We start from the raw sequence: 16,919 nt of genomic DNA, 5'->3' as shown, positions 1-16,919 counted from the left end.
AATAGATGGACCAGATGAATCCCTGTGAAAACTGTGATCCCTTAATGATTTTCCTTATTAAATCCATTTAAAGCACATAGGGAAGATGTAGATGAGAGAGAGAAGATGGATTAAGAAAGGCTTTTTATGCATTGAGACAATTGAGACATGGACTTTGCAAAAAGGCGAGCAAATCAGTATTAGGAGGACAGTTGTGATATTGCACACTCGGTGTAGACTTTGATTTTTGACTGAAATACTACTTATTTCCATTATAAGGTTTTTATGTGCATTTCCTCAGTCCTGTGATATTACAGTACTAAAATCAGACACTGAAATAAGTCAAATACTGTCAAAGCCTCAAGAACTCCATTTTCTGTCAGATTCTGTGAGAAAACTTCAATATATAAGAAGAAAGCACTTAACTATATTTTATTATGTGAGGTCAGAATGAACAAAATACAAAATCATCTGATATTAAAGTAACAATTTCTAATTTCCTTCCCTATTATTCATTGAAATACATCTTTTAATGCCGTTTACCCTTTATTATAATTGTAATAGCCAGATCGTTCTGGTAATCATTGGAGATATTTGAATTTAATAAAAGCTTTGTATAATTTCAGCTATAGAGATCATTACTAATTATGATGTTATCTAAACCGTACTGTGAACATATTGATCTAAAGCAGAAACATTAACTGAGGTGCTAGGACAAATTCTCCGGAGTCAGTGGTGCGTAACAATAAAAGAAGTAAATTCTCCTTTTCTGTCCACTTGACCAGCCTGTGCCGGGCTTCTACATACCTGAACTCCCCCTCTGCAGTTTTCCCCTGAGGGCTGCTAATGCCTACTTTAAACAGCCTGGGCCATTCTGTTTTATTATTCCTCAACACCAAGCCAAGAGCGGGCAGGCCTGGCATTTTAGGGGCCACGTCACAACGCCTGTGTCGGCGCAGCGGGGCCGCAAGGAGTCCAGCAGTCCAACTGTACGCACTCAGTCGTTCACTACCTCACACACACTGTCTGCATGCTGTTTTGTTTTCTCACACACTCTCCCTAGCATCCTTGGTCTACAGAGTACAGCCAAACACGCACCTAATACGCTTTATCCATTTCATAACATGCTCTCCTCTTCATGCCTTCAGCCCCTGAATCACTTCCTGGCACTTTCTCTCTTCCCATGACCACAGTGAAGTTACCTTTGACACAAAGCAGCTCTAATCAAAGATGCCAACAAGTGAGGCAAGACATATTCTAGACACAGGTCCAGTTCAGTGCCATTTAATGAGCTTGATACCTGTTACAAAACTTTCTGCGCACCTAAAAATCTGTGACACAGAATCTATCTCACAAGCGATACTGTATGTACTCCTTTTAAAATGGAAACAGTATTGACAGAGATTTGAAAGTGATCTGAAAATAAAACTGATTAGTTTAATTCCACTTTGGCGGACAGACTGTAATTGATGTGCCGAATGTTATTAGCAGAAGGATACTTATCTATGTGGGATTAAAGCAGTGTTTCATGGGACAGCTGCGTAAACACAGGTTTTATTACTCAGTGGGCTATTTCTGTAAATTTAGTGGCTTTTTCAATTCCCGTAAAATATTATTATTTGTAAGAAGAGCAAAATACATAATATGTGTTTAATACATGCTACACATTTCAAAGAAAATACTTTTGGTGCCAACATTGTACACGTCTCATGTTACTAACTTTTGAGGGGGAAAGTAGCCCTGTTCCTTGTGATCATGGCCACAGATGAAGTGTTTACACACCCACTATATTACACTTTACTGGTGCCAAATTCCTCTGAAATATATTTACTGCCATTCAGAGTCCCTGTGTGCAAATTATACACACAAGCTCTGCTTATGCTAAACCGTTCTGACCAGGCTGTGTGTGACAATTCCCTGGTCCGCCCATCATCATCAGGCTAAAGGTGTGGACAGCCCCGGGGAAACTGCGACATGACAGCCCCTGACCTCTCACACCAGCCAAGGGAGGGAGGGGGTCACGCAGAGGACATGGCGGTGGAGGGAGAAGTCAATCTTATCCTTCCGTTCCGCCACAGGCCTGTGTGCAGCGACAGCAAGATGAGCTGGAGGGCTTTCCAAAATCCACACTCGTTTGGCCGGGAGCAAGGCATCAGGGCCGTGTGCGTTTCAAAGGAAACGCTGAGGAAAGCGTTTTCGTGGCAGCACCCGTGCACTTGACAGTGTGTATTAGCCCGTCTCTGTATCTTTGCTCCGTCCCCACCCTGACTCCACCATATCCCTCAACACCAATATCTGTCATCATTCGAAGCCAAAATGGCACGCAGCCCATTCGTCTCACAACCGTGGAGAAATCTACCTCGTCCCGTCTTGATACGCTTCTTACGCCTACAGACAAATTTTTGTCATTATCTCTCCTCATCACAGATACCTCTGGCTCTGCTGAGCAGCATGGGGCAGAGGGGTTAAAAGGCAGGAGGCACCAAAATGAGAGGGAGAGAAAAGCATCAGCTCTCGGACTGCTGTCAATTGAGCCTGTGCCTCTGTAATGGGGAGGGGAGGGGGGGTAACCTGGCACAGAACCAACCACTAATGCCCCTTAAATGTCAGAGACTGCAGAAAGGAAGGGAGACAGCAAAATCGAGAGCACATCCATATTTCAGTATGGCAGATGCTGTAATGCCTCACAGTGAGTGCACACAAGGACACCGGGCGAGACAAAAAGAGAACGCAGACGCAAAAAAACGGGGAAATGAAAAAGAGGAAAAAAAGGACTTTGCAGCAGTGATGGAGGCAGCACCAACTGATGCTTGTCCCTATTCGACAAAGTTCAGAGTGGATCTCTCTCTCTCTCCCCCTCTCTCCCTCCCTCCCTCCCTCCCTCCCTGCAGACGAAACTCTGGCAGGGGGTGGGGGTGGGGGGATGGGGTTGAGTCTGGGGTTGGGGGTGGGGCTGGGTTGCTGGAGAGAGTGATCTTTTTTTTCAGCGGGGTGAAAGGCGGACGGTCATGTGTGCGGAGCTCATGACAAAAGGCCCTTTTATGTGCAGCGTATGCAGATAGAGGAGGCTCCTTTGTGCACAGATGGAGATCCCATGCCTGGGTCTGCCTGCGGCGGAGAGGGAAGGGAGGGAGGGGAGGAGAAAAGAGTGTTGGGGAAGGGAAGGGAGGGGAGGGGAGGGGTGTCTCTGGCACTGAGTGCCATCACTGTGTCTGGTGGGGGGGAGGGGGGCGTGGTAAAGGAGAACCAAGCTGCCCTGGTCCTGCCAGGTTCAGACATTAGGGAGGAGGGGCCACAAGGCCTACTAGGAGGATACGGAGACTGGTAACCCTACTGGGATCTCAGAGAGAGCACCATCTACTGTCTATCAACCAGACTGGGGTCAAAAACTATTTGCAAATAATCACTGGCGTTTGTTTTAACCAGCCTGGAGTAGCATATGGGTACAGCTGAGTGCCAGAAAGTTGAGATCATTACAGGAAAGTATTTGAGAGTCATGTCATTTCAGCATACTGTTCTGAAAAGGACAAGTTACCTGATACTATCCTGGGTAAGAAAAGAAATTGTGAGCCTGCTTTTTAAAACCCAAACCAACAGATACTCCTAACAGGTTTAACAATCAAACAGAATGTGCAAATATAATTTGACCCAGGTATGCTATCATTGAACCACATCCGCGCTGTCAAGGGGCTGATGCTGGGGTAACTGATCATATGATTGATCAAGGTGATACGAGATTTGACGTCAGATGTCAAACTGTTAATGTGCTTCCAACGAGTGTTGGTTACAGTCTATTCTACTATCTAGTATCTGGGTGTTGTGGCCTTGACTCTTGTAGTCCTTATTGGTCTCTGTCCTTCTGGCATTTTAGGAGATTAAGCTATTTTATTGTTGCAGTTATTCTATTTGCTCTGGGTAAAAGTATCAACTAAATGCCTAAAATACAAATGTAAATGTTTCCACTCTATCCTGGAACCTCCTCACCCCAGAGAGATAGGGCGACTCCCACTGGCATCCCGTCTGCTGAGAAGACGTCACGTCCTGACCAGGACATCTCAACGCTCCAGCCAGACAGACCCCTCTCCTGCCAGTGCACAGTCATATGGCCCTTTTCACCAGCGGACAGATGGACAACACCCCCCACACTGACACTCAGGCATGTTTTACCCCTCCACATGAGGCTAAATCCATTCTTATGGGATACACTTGCGCCGAGCTGAGAGTTGTCAACATACGAATGTCAGCAAGCATGGATGTACAAACATGAATGCAAAAGCAAAGACAGACAGACAAATACGTGTAAGTGTTATGGTATGTGTGGGAAAATGGCAAATGTATACATTTAAAGAAAAATAATTTTTGCACACCGAAAAGTCTTGAGTGACAGAAACCAGGACAAAAAGGTAGATACTGAGAAAGCAATATAATCCAGCACGGTCTACACTTGCATAATACTTTATTGCGATGTTTCAGCCATATAGGACCTTCATCAGGCATAAATCCAAAATTGCCTGATGAAGGTTCTATATGACCAAAACATCGCAATAAAGAATTATGCAAGTTTAGACAGTGTGCGGGATTATATTGCTTTTTAAATGTATACATTTACCATTTGCGACTGTCAGTGTTTCCTTTTTAGTTTTTCTGCAAAGCTGTCCCTCTTGTATCCATGGAGAATTTTAATAACATTATAGAAAAGCTGGCTAACTTTACCTTACGATGTTGCAGTGTTACATGAATGAATCTCCCAAGCTTCAGAGACCGCAGGTTACATCAGAATCCAATCTGAAGGGGTAATTTGGCCATGTGGTACATTGTACAGACAACAAAACGTCATTACAGGACAGTGAGAGAGCCTCATGCTGTGACTAGCGTTTTCTACCGACATTAACCGGGAAATGTGCCAGATTTACCAGATTTGCCCTGGGAAATGTTTACATTTCCCGCCCACTGGTAGGTGTGCATATTTACCAGTAACTGCGTACTGTACATTCACATACAGTTGGTAAATATACACATTCACAGTACTGTTTTCCCACATTTACCGTAACATATGCACCTCTGTGTTCACACACACACAAACAACACACTCAACGGTTCACATTTTAGCCATTTAGCTGACGCTCTGATCCAGAGTGACTTACAATTAGTGACTCTCTCCCTCTCTTTCCCCCTCTCTCTCTCTCTCTCTCTCTCTCTCACACACACACACACACACTCACACATGCACACACACAAGCAAACCTGATGGAGAGCCCAACAAGGTAGGCTTAGGCTAATTAAAGTGATTAGGTGTTTTTGTCTGAGTGCTGTCTTGGTTTGCTGGCTCTGCCCTAACCCATGCCCGGCCCGCCTGCAGTCTGCCTGCCAGCAGGCCAGGAATGAAAGGCTGGCACTCACCCCTCTCTCCTCTATCTGATCCCCAGCTGCTACCCTAGATGCCAACAAAGGTATTTCTGCCCCTTAATCAACAGAGAGGGAGAGGGAGAGAAATATGGATGTGGACTTGAGTAAGACGGAGAGTAAAGAGGAATAGGGTTTAAGTACAGCGTAATACAACATTTTAGGACCACATTCCTAATATTCAGTTGCATCCTCCTCAGTACAATCAATGTTCCAACTGCCTAAATGCTTAAAAACCCGTCTTTAATGCAAGGCAAGGCAGGGCAAAGCAAGTTTATTTATATAGCACATTTCGTACACATAGGCAATTCAAAGTCCTTTACACAAGGTATAAGACATTAGGTAAGAAATACATTTTAAACTGTCTTCTCCCCCTGATCTACATCTCCCTTTGACTGAAGTGGATTTAACTCAAATCAACGGATCATACTTTCACCTGGATTCTTCTGAGAAAGAGCAAGTGGCCCTAATATTTTGTACACTCAGTGAAACAGGACTGGAGACACAGTAGGAAAGATTGGGAAAATAGAATCAGAGATTGGGTGAAACAAAGGAGAAGAAGACGATGAAGGTGACGATGAAGAGGAAAACGTGTGTTCGATTTCCCCGCCTGTCTCAATTGACCTGTAAAACCTTCGAGACTAGAACAAATGCAAATAGCGCTGACTTGCTCGCACTCGAAATCCTGAAGGCTATTCAAATGAGCTCGCTCTCACAATGGTGGAGTGCCCAGAGCAGGGTGAATATACGGTCTGGGCTCTGAATGGCACAAAGTGTGAGAGCCAAACGGGGAGCTGTGAAGGCTCAGGACCCTCCAGGCTGCCTGCCACTGTATGGAGCTTCGCCTTGGCTGCTTCCCCTACACAAAGCTGACCACCACCACCACTGCCGCAGTCCTCTAATGGGCACTGCCACTGTTTCACTGCCAGGCACACACTGTACTGCGGGGCTGGGGTCAACGCACTTTCAATACACTATGTTCAAAACGCAAACTGAAACTGCAATTAACATAATCATAATAATAATAGTAATAACATGAAATTAATTCTCTATATTTTCCTGACGGACTGGATGTAAGAACCGTTGAATAGTGAAAGATTTCCATTTTCTGAATGCGGTAGCCAAGAGATTAGAGAAACGTCCTGATGTCATCGGTTTGAATTGCGGACCAGCTGGGCAAAACTGGGCGAGGAAAGTGAATGAGAGAGGCTCTCCCCTCCTTCAACAGCTACTGTTGACATGCCCTTGAGCAAGGCACTTAACCCCCAACTGCTCCAGTGGAGCTGCTCAGTGGCCGACATTAGAAAGCTAGCAGCTCCGAGGTGTGAATGTGTGGAACTCTGAATGTGAAGCAGGGCGATGCTGAAAAAGAGCATGTGTCCTTAGTCCATCTTCTCTGGATAAATAAAGGACAAAAAAAATCAATTTCCTGAATTGATAGAATGACCCCTTGCTGTACAGGTTATCTACCCATTAGCTGCTTCCTCCTAGAAGGGTGGCTGGCGGTTAAAGAGAAAATCTCATAACCAAAAGGTCACAGGTTCGATCCCTGCAACAACAAACATGTATCCATCATCAGCCGTGCATCCTGTCGAAGTGCCCTTGAGCAAGACACTGAAGCCCCTTCCTGCTCACTCATGGCTCTGGATAAGAGCACCAGCTAAATGAAAAATGGAAATACCGCTGCTGTAACGCTTCATTTAGTTGAGAGACATTGTTTGATTATTTTCTCTGCTTCATCAATCAACAGTGTTATTATCAGCTGTCAACAAAGTCTAGCAGATGAGTTTTTGTAGGTTTTTTACTTCAAGTTTTCTGTAGGTGGAAGACTCATTTTGAAACTGCTGTACCAACAACACAATGATGGTTTAATCAAGAGCACATTCTGAGACATCACTGTAGCACAAAGGCATAGTAATGGTATTTTATGTGTATTAGTGTTATTTAAGAGCCAAATTAAGCATCATAAATCTATAATACTAATCTAACTCTAATTCTATAAAACTAAAGCCAAATCTCCATATCTGTGTGTCTAATTTTTGGTATCGCAAATTGTTTTTAATGCTTATTGGTAATTAGAGGTAAGCAGTCAAACTTACAGTATAATCATATGTAACATTTTTCATCTGCTATTTTCTCTTGGTTTCTCTCTGGTTATTTGAAATATTTATGTTGCAGCAAAAAATGTGGATCAAAAACTTAATTCTAGGATTGATACCACAAAGGTGAGAAGTTTGGTCAAATCATGCAACGCCAATTCAAGTAAAAACCAAATGTGACCATAATAATAAAGGTAAGAAGTGAATTGTTACTGTACTGTTAAACAGCACTGCACTGTACGGCACCATTTCCCTCTGCATGATTGAGGAATGTTTTGGTAATATCTCTTTAAGAGAAGGCTGAGCCTACAGCTATGAGCGCTCTCTCCTTTGTTGCTCCTCTCATTTCTACTTTCAAACTTCATTTTCAGCCCTAGCAAGGATTTTCAGAGCTGCTCTCTGGAAGTTAGCAGGCACTTTCACCGGCAGCCAAGCTTCCCAGCATGCTTTGTGGCAGGGCTCGCTTTGTTCCCTAAGTTAACTGTTAAGTTGCTCTGCTCGAGATGAGATACAACCCTCCGTCTCTCTTATCCGCACGGCTTTTACACAAGATACATAATACTGTCAGCACAGTGTGCATGCACTTACGTTATTTACATGCATTTGGACAGTTCTTAATTTCCGTCTGTGTCTTTCATTGCGCTGATGTTGAATATTTTTTAAAGAATCTCTTACAACTTTTGATGTATGGCTATAATTGAAAGTGCCTGCTAACTTCTAAAGAGTGGCTATAATTGTCACACTATAGTATTTTATATCAGACCTCTACTTTGATCAGCTTTCCAGATATTTCAATTAAACCATTTGAATTAAAGACACATCTTCAATCACACTGCCCACTTAGTCCGCTTTCTCTAACAGATGCATCATCAAAGCTACTTAATAGCCTAAAATGGGACCTATTTTGTATGATGCACAACGAAATTACATTTAATCCTAACGCCATGGAAACAGTTCCAACCCTTCACTCCGAAGTGGATATTACATCTCCATTGGATGACGTGCAAGGGACACTGCAGGCTGCCTGCAGCATCTGGTGGACACCTGTAAGACTGCAAGTCACTGGAGAGAATGAGAGAGGCCTTTGTGATTCTGCTAAGTCACCAAAATCTGGGCCAGAGTATATTGACCCTCGGCACTCCAGCCAGTTCCACAGCCTTCAGCACAGAAGCCATGCGGGGCACTAAAACTGAGCATTCAATCACTAAATCAAAGGCAACATAAATAACAATGAACAGTCAGTGAATGGCAATAAAAATGTCAACACCAATCTGGTCAGCCAGTCAAGACCAGGTTCTTGGGGTGGGTGGCAAATCAAGTCCTGCCAACATTTTCAATTGTTTCAAAGGTCAGTGACACCGAGAAAATGAGCCAGTATGAGCTGTGCATTTATTTGATCTTTTTTTTTTCCAAGTAGTGACAACCTCTGCCTCCTTTGAACAAAAACCAGAGTATAAAGGAACGTGGATTCAGAGCTGCTTCTGTACCTTACTTAAACACATTGTCAACCATCTTTCACATTTGCACAATCAACCGTGTGTCACATGTGCAGTGTTACAACATGTGAGTGTTCAAATGTAGACTAATATAATAAATACTCACAATGATTGTTTCGGGGCCTCTGTTCTCTCTTCATTCACTCGTCTGTATGGTAAAGAGAAAGAAAAGCATTATCAGTATGCGTGAACAAACCATTGCATAAAACACCATGATCGGTCGGTGACAAAATATTTTCCTTTCTAAGACAAAGCACAGTGATTCGACATGCGTTTCAGTCCAGGTGCTTCAGAGCTTGTATCCGATGCGTGGCCTGGGCTCTTTCATTTATGAGAGCTAATCGCTACAAGTGAACCAGATCACAAAGGGACGGTCACTGACACCGGAGCAATTAGGCTGCACAGGTCTAATCCCTTACACAGCACTTAGGACATCTTTAAAGGCCACAAGGGCTCACGGCAGAGCTCCTTTAGCCGTTAGGGTGCAGTTTGGTCCGTTTTACAGCCGCTGGGGCGCAGGCCTGATTGTTAAGACAGGGGAAAGTGATCCCTGGAGTCAGGCCACTAAACCTGCTCTGTCCCTGTAACCATGGCAGCAGACAGGTAGTGTCTGGGTCACAGGGCAAACATGGCCGGGCTTCAGCATTGGCCGCCGGTTAATAAAAAACTAGCCTGGTGTGAACACACGTGTGTAGACACACACACACACACGCATGCATTCACACACATGCACAAAGCGAGTGTATGTGCACACACATACGCACACGCAGAGTTTCAGGTGAAAGCTGCCAGCTGACCTGAGAACCAATACGAATAAACACAAGGACTGGGTTTCAGTTAATCAACAATGGCACTGGATATTCAAGATGCCTAAATAGGAACACCATCACCAGCTACTGAACACAGTGAGCTCTTCAGTCCCAGTGACAGGGTAAATGGTAAATGGGCCCAGTAAATTTTTATTTTTATTTATTTACTCATTAATTTTTTCTGTGCTGGTGGGTATAGTGCCATATTATACTCAGCATAATTAGTAATTTGTTACTTTGCATATTGCCTGAGACACACACACACACACACACATACACATTCATCTCCCATGCATGTGCATTTCACCAGGGGGTCAAAGCACTGCGGCAGGACGGAGCAGGTAGCAGGTTCAGTATCTTGCTTAGGGACAATAAGACAGAAAGGACTTGTATCATGGAGGCTGAACCAACTTTTCATTCACAGGATGGTCTCTGTTGCTGTCGGACAACACTGCCTGTCTCACTTCATTGTCTCATCTGTTTTCGCCATATGTTGTAATCGCTTCACTAAACTACTGCATTATGTTACATGTGCAGTCTATGTAGATGTAAAATATGTCTACGTCTAAAAAAAAATAATGATCAGAGAAATTTCAGAGGATAACCGATAATACATGCTGTTATCCTTGGCACTAAAATACTGCCATTTGAAGTAAAAGTAATAAATAATGATACAGCGGTTACAAAGAAGATTCAGTGAGTTTTCGTTCAATTGCATCAGTTTGGTTTTTCCTCTTTATCAAATGCGCGAACGATGGTCTGGTCTGCATGCCCTTTGAAAGAAACACATGATCTCCCCTGGCCTTTTCTCCATTTACCAGCTCTCCCTCTCTCTTTTCAGTTGCTATGAGACACCCCAGCTGAAGCCAAGGCTTCCACAATTCATTACTGGAGGAACAAAAGCCAAAGCACTGGACAAAGCAGGGTAGACCAACTCAAACCAGCTCCCACTTAACACACACATCACACCTCTGAGTGCTCTGACTGACATACAAATGGCCAATTCAAGACCTCTCCTTTTTCTTTTTTTTTTTTTTCAAAATGCCCTGGGGATAGATGAAAAAAAAAGTTCAAAATACACAGTTAGAGGTCAACAGGTTGATGATTTGGCACATTTACAGACCGTTAGAGGTTTCCTATATTTTCAACAAGGCATTATTCTTAGCAGCATCAAAAACATTGTTGATGGGATTGCAGATATATCCGGGCAACGAGGTATGACTGTTTCATAGCAAAAATGCCTTGGAATCAAATATATCCTTTAAAAAAAAAAATCTTATTCTACGGTGTAGTAGCACACAGCTATTTTTAGGAATTTGTGCCAAGGACTAAATAGGCTACAATGCACCATTAGCGCAACATCACCTGTCTCTGGCTTCACACCAGCTCTGCCTCGCCAAATCATGAAACATCTCTTTTCTCTCCGTCCAATCAGATCTCAATCTCTGGCTGTTCTCATGCAAAGAAAGAGAGGGGAAGGCCAATGAAAAATAGCCCTCCTCCTTCCCCTTGTCTCCTGCCTACACGACAATCACCGTCTGAGAAATGCCAACGGACGGGCAATCAGTCATTGTAATTAGGCTGGCTGCCATTCCCGAGCCTTCATAATTCAGGCTGGAGCTGGAGGACATAGGTAGTGAGAACCCAGCTGCCGGCTGCCACAGCCCACCACTGGCTCATCCAAACCTCAACACAGGCCACTCCCTCTCCCCTCTCCACTCCCTCTGATGGGGGGACCAGCAAAATTATAGGGGGGCTGACTGACTGCGAAATTAAAAACTACCCCCTCCCTCCCTCCCTCCTTGTCTACATCCCAAAACCGCTCCCTCTCACACTTTCTTTTCACTGCACTGCAGAGTTTTGTTTTCCAAACTGCATGACTGTTGAGTGCGTGAGCAGATAGCTCCAAGGCTTAAAGTTGTGCTGAGAAAATGGGTTTTAAAAAGGAGAAGGGGGTCTGAATATACACAAGCCAAGTATAAAAAGCCTTGTATAAAAAGTGAACCAGTGTCCATTTCCCTGTGTAATTTTATTTGAAGGTCTAAAGCCTAAAGAAGGGCATTCTCTTGGTGTGTAGAGTTATAGCTGTGCGCTGGATGTACAGACCCGGCTCGCTCATTTCCCTTTGGAATTCACAACTAAACAGGAAGCAATGGCAGCATTCTACAGAGATATATTTTATTTGCTTACAGGACGCGGTTGACTCAGGAACTGGCTTTGCCTGCTGTATAGGACCTGAAGTTTTCTTGGCAGTGAAACGAAGAACTGCAAGTTCAGCCAAAATAGACAATAAAGCAGAATGGAGAAACATGCCAAATTGCTGGGGCAATTCAGTCCAGAGGCTCATTTTTCCAAAATGATTCACACTGGAAAGAAAAGCATTTCCCTGTCCTTAGATGAACTTAGTGTGCTCTCTGTCGGCTCCTACAAGGAAACGATGGGGGAGGGAGGAGGGTGCGTGCACGCTCAATCACACACACACACACACGTGCGCGTGCACACACATACACACGGCGGAAAGCAGCCATCACTGCGGATTCTTTGCTCGCTGTGGAATTAGGTCATGCACATAAAAGCCCCAAACACAGACACACAGATAAACATGCACTACTTTAAAAAGACATTTTCAAAGTCATAGGGGAAAACCACATACAAGAAAAACCCAAATAGTTCGAAAAACAGCCAAGCTGGATAAGTGCCATTTTACATGTACTGTACACTGTACTGTACAATAACTGCTCGAAACTACAGTGGAGACAAAGTGTTTTTACACGTACTCCGACACTTCTCAGTACAGCACCAGGACAGATGAGGAATGAGGGAGGACTAAAGGCAAGTTGTGCATCAGTCAGCAGTGTCCTGAGGCTGCTTTATTGGCTTGTCTGGCTCAGCTGCTTGACAGTGCTCACCTGTTCCTGCTTCCCACTGAAGGGTGACAGTCAACAGTCTGCTGCAGCACGGCAAATACAGAAAGATAAAGCTTACTTCTCATTGCCAGTTCAACAACAGCAAAGGCAGCCTTCGAAAATCACATGCTATAAATTATGCTGAAATTAGTAGCTATAGCTGAAGCTTCTTGTCAATGAATGATAAAAAAAAGAATAGAAATCTGTTACACCCTGAAATAAATAATGCATAAAAAATGCAACATGCATTTCTTTAAGGCTTTTAGAGGCTTCCTTATGCTGTGTGTGAGCATAACATAATATCCAAAGACTGTGCCAGGGAACAGCATGGCTGGATTTGCAGATGCACACTTAATGAGTCCCACAATAAAATGAGATCTTGCGCTAAGCAAATATTAAGCATTAGGTTACATGGAAAAGATAAAAGCCTTCTGTACGGTTTTGCTGCAAGCTTTTATGCACTCATAACTACGCTGCTACTAATAACAGTAAATATTTGTGCAGCTGTTTTGTAGAGCATCAGTGATATGGGGCAGACATAATATTAGATCAAAAGAACGATCAGTGAAAAATAAGAGGCATGAAAGCCATCGCTAAGCTCAACGAGGACCATGAGATGGGAAAAATGTGAATTCACCCCAAGTTATTGTGAGAGTGTTTGGGAAGGGGGAGTGCGGGTGTGTCTGTGTGTGTGTGTGTGTGTGTACGCGCGTGTGTGTTGTGGGTGCTGCTGTTATCATTATCACATTGTTAGTTAGTTTACAGTCAGACCAAATCATTATCATCACACAAATTAGTGTTGGGACCTTGCTTACTCATCAGATCACACTCCACAATCTTTGGTTAATTATACTTAACGTGATGAATGTTTTACTTCATGTTAAGCCAATGAGTTGTACACAATTTTCCCCGGCTAAAGAGCCCTAAAGGCAGTAAGGAACAACTGAACAACAGGCAGGAATAAGGCAGCCTCAGGAGATGGAGATGTGCACTTTACACGCACGTCTGGAGCGAGGCATGAATATGTTTGGACGATGGCAGGGAGGCTGGATATGAGCATAAGCCGGCCGAATCATATTATATAACTTCTAATGCTGTCGCAGAAAACAGAAAATCAATGAGCTGAAAATTGTGGGTGAATACATAAAAAAAGAGGATAGCAATCAGTCAAATCACTTCAGAATGACGCAAGAGTTCAAGGACTAATGGCATAATAATAACAGCAACAGTGTTTCTGAGCAGGTCGTGCTGGTCGGGGGATGCCAAAGTTTTCTGGCCACAAAATGTGTTATATATTGTATGATACAAAGCAGAAGGGCATTTCAACTGTTTTAAACAAGGGTATTCTACATGTTGTTCCAGACGTTGCTAATCAACAACTGTAAATACAGAAAAGCAGCGGTGCACCTTTAGGGAGCAAGGTGGCCAAGCGGTTAGAGGGACCGTCCTTCAACTGTAGCACCCAGGATCAAACCCTGTGTTGGCAAGCGGCCGCCCCGCTGAAGTGTCTTTGAGCAAGACACCGAATCCCTACCAGAGCCTGACCTCTGACCTCCCTAGGGGGGAGGTCCTATGAAGAATAATAGAGCCCATAATAATAATGCTTTATAGAATTTATTGTGTGTGGTTTTACTTAGAACAGGCTTTTCTGTTGGTCCCGAGAAGAAAACAGGGTCACAAGAAAAATTCCTAACTCATCTAAAATGACTTTAAAAATGTCTGACGTCCAAGATATTGTCATTTTGAAATGACAAACTTCCATCAACGGCTTCTGAACTGCACAGAAGGAACGGTAAAAGCCAAGCAGCCTGGTTATACACAGGTGTCAGTGACAGCTCACAACATTAGCTTCATTTGAATGCTGGGGGTCACAGGTCACAATTTTCCAGCCTCAAAATGGGGTCATGTACAAATAAAAAAGGTTGGGAACACCTGATTCAGAGGGATGCAATCATCAGAAAATAGGAGGAAAAATCATCTAAGTTTTGATTTTATGTTATCTCTCCACAACTCAAATCCGACTTTATTTGAAATTTTAGAAATATACATATGATTCAAATAAATTAGCTTTATATTATTATAATTTCAGGATCTGGTTCTTCCCCAATTCCCTTCTGATTATGTCATTGATGCATTTTCTGCACCAACACAAGATATTAAATCTTCTGGTACCAAAGTTTCACACACACACGCCAGAAGCAACAGTTTTATTACTTATTTTCAGATTGATGTCTTAACTTGATGTCTTAATGTTCTGAATAATTTCTAATTGGATATTTTCTCTTTAAAAAAAAAGTCTGCCTGACCAAACTGCCACACTTGAATACAGTAAATCATGTTTCAGTGTTTTGTTTGACCAAATTTCTCAAAGGGAGTTCTGAACTCTTAACGCTGCACCTCTGCTCCACTTTTTTGTGCATGAAACCTCTTCAAAATTATTGAACTATCAATTTTCCCACATTATTTTATTTATTGATTGATTGATTTATTGTAGAATTTGTCTCAGACTGCACTATCACACAGAATAGTCTTGAAAGTCACAACAAAAAAAAAGAGAGAGAGCAAACATACGGAGGTCAGAAGAACAGGTTATCAGCTCTTTGGTCTTTTTTTTATATATCTTTATATCTATTTTCTAAATCAATCTATCAGAGAAAGAGATCTGTTTTATAAAATTATCTCTCTAGTTTGGGATTTTAAACAGGAGCATACAGCAAAACTAAAAACCATTCTGGAAACTTTATTTAGCCTGCATGTATTTAATTCCTCTTTGCTATAGCCATGTTAATATTTGGACTAATCAGCTGACCAAAAATACACTGACTGAACCTTAATTAAACACTGTTGATTTGAACAAAAGCTTTACACCCAGGAAAGTAAACCTGACACCACATGACATCAACCAACAAACAGCAATACAACCTGCGCTTTCACTTAGACAGTATCACTTTGTTGGAAATGGAAACTGCCCTTTAACTGATGTGAGAAAGGGACACAAATACAGCATTTACCAATACATCCTAATGACACACAGGGAATAAACTACCACTACTGAGAAAAGCAACTATATATAGTAATCCAGTAATACACTTTAGAAAGATATTATACAGGTAACACAGCAAAATCCCCAAAATATCATACAGCTACAGTTTAAAAAATGTATCACAGAAAATCCTATATACCATATTAGATTAAAAAATACCATAAAGTATGATAAAGTCACTATGAACTCACTATGTAATATTACAGACACACTATAGGTTCCTAAAGACATGTTATAGGAATAGCCTATTATAATAAACTAACACAGAAAGAAAATGAAGATAATGTCACTACAAAGTCAGTATTGAGCACCAAAGACACACTACAAGTCCCTATAGGAATATTATAGGAATATTATAGTGATTTTTCCATATAGGGTGATGTGTCCTGCAAATAGAATTAACACATCATAATTTTGACTGCAGTTTTCAGAATAATCTCTGTAGGCCTAAACAATGACTGGGCATCAAAAGACAGCTGAGCTCCAATAATATCCAGTATCTCCAATAACAGAGACAAACCTACGGCTTTTAAATATGTGAACGACTTGGCCGGACACGTGGATTTTATGTCAATTTTTAACGAGGAAAGAAAGTTGGAGCCGACCACTTGGCAGAATAACATAGGCCTACCATGTGTCCGTCGCTTGTCAGCTGCTGCAGGTCCCCTCCTTTATGCAACAGGCACGAGTGGGAAAACCCAAGGAAAAAAGCGGTGCAGTAAGGATTTCTTCCCGGCAGTGTAGTTGCTGCGTGTTGTTTTGCCGCTTCACAGAAATGACACTTTACTCAGGAGGAGCGCACTTAAAGAGCGGTGCGTGTGACTGTCACCTTCGCTGCGTTCGCGTCCCCCCCCCCCCCCCTCACCGCCGCTCTTCGTTTCATTTTAATAGCCTAGAAAGTGATCCTCAACCGAGTTATAATCTACGAGGTGGTCTGACGACTGTCGTGACTCGCGAGGACGGGATTATACACATCCCGGCGAAATCTTTTCATCTGTTTCATCCGCTGCGCAGGCTGTCCCCAATATCACCGCGCGGCTGCATGGCGAGTCTGACTCACTCCACTCCACTGTGCGTAAGGCTGGACTGCAAGTTATCACCAGCCAACAAGGGTTTTGACTGGTAACGTTTGCAGGAAAAAAAAAATAATTATCTGGCCCACTTTCGTTTTTGATAATTGTTTG

At 42.8% G+C, this 16,919-nt stretch overlaps 1 long non-coding RNA gene across 1 annotated transcript in view; it reads right to left on the bottom strand.

Moving 5' to 3' along the window:
* Positions 1–16,568, bottom strand: part of LOC144538575 (uncharacterized) — a 42,507-nt gene extending 25,939 nt beyond the window's left edge. Inside the window, exons 1-2 of the long non-coding RNA XR_013504363.1 lie at positions 16,367–16,568; positions 9,084–9,125 (exon numbers count right to left, since the gene is read on the bottom strand). This is a non-coding gene — a long non-coding RNA (uncharacterized LOC144538575). The remainder of the gene's footprint in view (positions 1–9,083; positions 9,126–16,366) is intronic.
* Between the last annotated feature and the right edge of the window lie 351 nt (positions 16,569–16,919).

The sequence above is a fragment of the Centroberyx gerrardi genome, chromosome 4 (genome assembly GCF_048128805.1).
Source record: "Centroberyx gerrardi isolate f3 chromosome 4, fCenGer3.hap1.cur.20231027, whole genome shotgun sequence".
Classification (NCBI taxonomy): Eukaryota; Metazoa; Chordata; class Actinopteri; order Beryciformes; family Berycidae; genus Centroberyx; species Centroberyx gerrardi.
Note: the sequence above shows the minus strand (reverse complement) of the source record. Positions and strands in the feature narration are given on the sequence as shown.